General features: G+C 51.9%; 2 non-coding genes and 1 pseudogene across 2 annotated transcripts; all 3 read left to right on the top strand.

The window, feature by feature from the left end:
• The first annotated feature begins 1124 nt into the window (after window positions 1–1124).
• Window positions 1125–1243, top strand: LOC140470557 (5S ribosomal RNA). The gene has a single exon (XR_011956518.1). It is a non-coding gene; the product is annotated as a 5S ribosomal RNA (ribosomal RNA).
• Window positions 1244–2758: 1515 nt separating this feature from the next.
• Window positions 2759–2877, top strand: LOC140475787 (5S ribosomal RNA). Its single transcript, XR_011960275.1, has one exon. It is a non-coding gene; the product is annotated as a 5S ribosomal RNA (ribosomal RNA).
• Window positions 2878–4392: 1515 nt separating this feature from the next.
• On the top strand, window positions 4393–4511 carry LOC140471626 (5S ribosomal RNA; annotated as a pseudogene).
• Window positions 4512–5000: the final 489 nt, after the last annotated feature.

The raw sequence follows: 5000 nt of genomic DNA, 5'->3' as shown, positions 1-5000 counted from the left end.
CACTGCCCTCTGGGGCAGAGCATTCCACACAGCCACCACTCTCTGGGTGAAGACGTTTCTCCTCATCTCTGTCCTAAACGGTCTACCCCGTATTTTTAAGCTGTGTCCTCTGTTTCGGCACTCACGTTTCCTGCCGCCAGAGTGTCCAATCCTTTGATAATCTTATATGTCTCAACCAGATCCCCTCTCAGTCTTCTAAACTCAAGGGTACACGAGCCCAGTCGCTCCAGTCTTTCAGTGTAAGGTAATCCCGCCATTCCAGGAATTGACCTCGTCAACCTACGCTGCACTCCCTCAATAGCCGGAATGTCTCTCCTCAAATTTGGAGACCAGAACTGCACACAGTACTCCAGGTGTGGTCTCACCAGGGCCCTGTACACCTGCAGAAGAACCTCTTTGCTTCTGTACTCGATCCCTCTTGTTATGAAGGCCAGCATGCTATTAGCCTTCTTCACTACCTGCTGTACCTGCATGCTTACCTTCATTGAGTGGTGTACAAGAACCCCCAGATCTCTCGGTACTGTCCCTTGACCGAAATTGATTCCATTTAGGTAGTAATCTGCCTTCGTGTTCTTGCCACCAAAGTGGATAAGCATCCATTTATCCACATTAAAGTGCATCTGCCATGCATCTGACCACTCACCTAACTTGTCCAGGTCACCCGGTAATCTCCTAACATCCTCATCACATTTCACCCTGCCACCCAGCTCAGTATCATCAGCAAATTTGCTAATGTTATTGCTAATAGCATCTTCTATATCATGAACATATATTGTAAAAAGCTGCGGTCCCAGTACTGATCCCTGCGGTACCCCACTGGTCACTGCCTGCCATTCCGAAATGGAGGCGTGGAGGAGTGTGGAAGGATGAGAGAATGCAGGCTGCAGCCCTATGAAGCAGGGGGAGGTCTTGCAGTCGGCCTGTGTGGGGATGTGGGAGACGACAGGAGCCTGGTGGGCAAGGGCTAGCTGGAGGGAGGGAGGGAGGGAGGGAAGCACGCACGGAGGAGGAAGAGCAAAGAGAAAAGAGAGAAAAAAAAAACAAAGGGGATCAAGAGAAAGAGCTGCAAAGAAAATGTGGCTGGCCAGCACGCCTTGAAGTGGGGAGAAAAGGCAGGGGCCAGCGCCTACGGCCATACTAGTCTGAAAACGCCTGATCTCGTCTGCTCTCGGAAGCTAAGCAGACTCAGGCCTGGTTTGTACTTGGATGGGAGACCGCCTGGGAATACCAGGTGCAGTAGGCTTTTTCCGCCAGCAGGGGCTGCTCAAGTCACCCCTCTGCACTCGTGTTGGGCCACGCAAGCAATGCAGCGACAGGTTATTTTTGCTGCCGCTGCAGGCAGGAGACAGGGAGGGGAGGAGAGCGGAGCGCTGCCAAAATCAGCAAGAAAGAGGGAAAGAAAGGGATTGGGGCTGCACGCTGTCTGCGGCTGGCAGTCAGGAAAGGAGGGCAATAGACAATAGGTGCAGGAGTTGGCCATTCTGCCCTTGGAGCCTGCACCACCATTCAATATGATCATGGCTGATCATCCTTAATCAGTATCCTGTTCCTGCCTTATCTCCATAAGCCTTGATTCCACTATCCTTGAGAGCTCTGTCCAACTCTTTCTTCAATGAATCCAGAGACTGGGCCTCCACTGCCCTCTGGGGCAGAGCATTCCACACAGCCACCACTCTCTGGGTGAAGACGTTTCTCCTCATCTCTGTCCTAAACGGTCTACCCCGTATTTTTAAGCTGTGTCCTCTGTTTCGGCACTCACGTTTCCTGCCGCCAGAGTGTCCAATCCTTTGATAATCTTATATGTCTCAACCAGATCCCCTCTCAGTCTTCTAAACTCAAGGGTACACGAGCCCAGTCGCTCCAGTCTTTCAGTGTAAGGTAATCCCGCCATTCCAGGAATTGACCTCGTCAACCTACGCTGCACTCCCTCAATAGCCGGAATGTCTCTCCTCAAATTTGGAGACCAGAACTGCACACAGTACTCCAGGTGTGGTCTCACCAGGGCCCTGTACACCTGCAGAAGAACCTCTTTGCTTCTGTACTCGATCCCTCTTGTTATGAAGGCCAGCATGCTATTAGCCTTCTTCACTACCTGCTGTACCTGCATGCTTACCTTCATTGAGTGGTGTACAAGAACCCCCAGATCTCTCGGTACTGTCCCTTGACCGAAATTGATTCCATTTAGGTAGTAATCTGCCTTCGTGTTCTTGCCACCAAAGTGGATAAGCATCCATTTATCCACATTAAAGTGCATCTGCCATGCATCTGACCACTCACCTAACTTGTCCAGGTCACCCGGTAATCTCCTAACATCCTCATCACATTTCACCCTGCCACCCAGCTCAGTATCATCAGCAAATTTGCTAATGTTATTGCTAATAGCATCTTCTATATCATGAACATATATTGTAAAAAGCTGCGGTCCCAGTACTGATCCCTGCGGTACCCCACTGGTCACTGCCTGCCATTCCGAAATGGAGGCGTGGAGGAGTGTGGAAGGATGAGAGAATGCAGGCTGCAGCCCTATGAAGCAGGGGGAGGTCTTGCAGTTGGCCTGTGTGGGGATGTGGGAGACGACAGGAGCCTGGTGGGCAAGGGCTAGCTGGAGGGAGGGAGGGAGGGAGGGAAGCACGCACGGAGGAGGAAGAGCAAAGAGAAAAGAGAGAAAAAAAAACCAAAGGGGATCAAGAGAAAGAGCAGCAAAGAAAATGTGGCTGGCCAGCACGCCTTGAAGTGGGGAGAAAAGGCAGGGGCCAGCGCTTACGGCCATACTAGTCTGAAAACGCCCGATCTCGTCTGATCTCGGAAGCTAAGCAGACTCAGGCCTGGTTAGTACTTGGATGGGAGACCGCCTGGGAATACCAGGTGCAGTAGGCTTTTTCCGCCAGCAGGGGCTGCTCAAGTCACCCCTCTGCACTCGTGTTGGGCGACGCACGCAATGCAGCGACAGGTTATTTTTGCTGCCGCTGCAGGCAGGAGACAGGGAGGGGAGGAGAGCGGAGCGCTGCCAAAATCAGCAAGAAAGAGGGAAAGAAAGGGATTGGGGCTGCACGCTGTCTGCGGCTGGCAGTCAGGAAAGGAGGGCAATAGACAATAGGTGCAGGAGTTGGCCATTCTGCCCTTGGAGCCTGCACCACCATTCAATATGATCATGGCTGATCATCCTTAATCAGTATCCTGTTCCTGCCTTATCTCCATAAGCCTTGATTCCACTATCCTTGAGAGCTCTGTCCAACTCTTTCTTCAATGAATCCAGAGACTGGGCCTCCACTGCCCTCTGGGGCAGAGCATTCCACACAGCCACCACTCTCTGGGTGAAGACGTTTCTCCTCATCTCTGTCCTAAACGGTCTACCCCGTATTTTTAAGCTGTGTCCTCTGTTTCGGCACTCACGTTTCCTGCCGCCAGAGTGTCCAATCCTTTGATAATCTTATATGTCTCAACCAGATCCCCTCTCAGTCTTCTAAACTCAAGGGTACACGAGCCCAGTCGCTCCAGTCTTTCAGTGTAAGGTAATCCCGCCATTCCAGGAATTGACCTCGTCAACCTACGCTGCACTCCCTCAATAGCCGGAATGTCTCTCCTCAAATTTGGAGACCAGAACTGCACACAGTACTCCAGGTGTGGTCTCACCAGGGCCCTGTACACCTGCAGAAGAACCTCTTTGCTTCTGTACTCGATCCCTCTTGTTATGAAGGCCAGCATGCTATTAGCCTTCTTCACTACCTGCTGTACCTGCATGCTTACCTTCATTGAGTGGTGTACAAGAACCCCCAGATCTCTCGGTACTGTCCCTTGACCGAAATTGATTCCATTTAGGTAGTAATCTGCCTTCGTGTTCTTGCCACCAAAGTGGATAAGCATCCATTTATCCACATTAAAGTGCATCTGCCATGCATCTGACCACTCACCTAACTTGTCCAGGTCACCCGGTAATCTCCTAACATCCTCATCACATTTCACCCTGCCACCCAGCTCAGTATCATCAGCAAATTTGCTAATGTTATTGCTAATAGCATCTTCTATATCATGAACATATATTGTAAAAAGCTGCGGTCCCAGTACTGATCCCTGCGGTACCCCACTGGTCACTGCCTGCCATTCCGAAATGGAGGCGTGTAGGAGTGTGGAAGGATGAGAGAATGCAGGCTGCAGCCCTATGAAGCAGGGGGAGGTCTTGCAGTCGGCCTGTGTGGGGATGTGGGAGACGACAGGAGCCTGGTGGGCAAGGGCTAGCTGGAGGGAGGGAGGGAGGGAGGGAAGCACGCACGGAGGAGGAAGAGCAAAGAGAAAAGAGAGAAAAAAAAAACAAAGGGGATCAAGAGAAAGAGCAGCAAAGAAAATGTGGCTGGCCAGCACGCCTTGAAGTGGGGAGAAAAGGCAGGGGCCAGCGCCTGCGGCCATACTAGTCTGAAAACGCCCAATCTCGTCTGATCTCGGAAGCTAAGCAGACTCAGGCCTGGTTGGTGCTTGGCTGGGAGACCGCCTGGGAATACCAGGTGCAGTAGGCTTTTTCCGCCAGCAGGGGCTGCTCAAGTCACCCCTCTGCACTCGTGTTGGGCCACGCACGCAATGCAGCGACAGGTTATTTTTGCTGCCGCTGCAGGCAGGAGACAGGGAGGGGAGGAGAGCGGAGCGCTGCCAAAATCAGCAAGAAAGAGGGAAAGAAAGGGATTGGGGCTGCACGCTGTCTGCGGCTGGCAGTCAGGAAAGGAGGGCAATAGACAATAGGTGCAGGAGTTGGCCATTCTGCCCTTGGAGCCTGCACCACCATTCAATATGATCATGGCTGATCATCCTTAATCAATATCCTGTTCCTGCCTTATCTCCATAAGCCTTGATTCCACTATCCTTGAGAGCTCTGTCCAACTCTTTTTTCAATGAATCCAGAGACTGGGCCTCCACTGCCCTCTGGGGCAGAGCATTCCACACAGCCACCACTCTCTGGGTGAAGACGTTTCTCCTCATCTCTGTCCTAAACGGTCTACCCCGTATTTTTA

The sequence above is a fragment of the Chiloscyllium punctatum genome, chromosome 3 (assembly GCF_047496795.1).
Source record: "Chiloscyllium punctatum isolate Juve2018m chromosome 3, sChiPun1.3, whole genome shotgun sequence".
Taxonomy (NCBI): Eukaryota; Metazoa; Chordata; class Chondrichthyes; order Orectolobiformes; family Hemiscylliidae; genus Chiloscyllium; species Chiloscyllium punctatum.
This window is presented reverse-complemented; position numbering and strand designations above follow the sequence as displayed.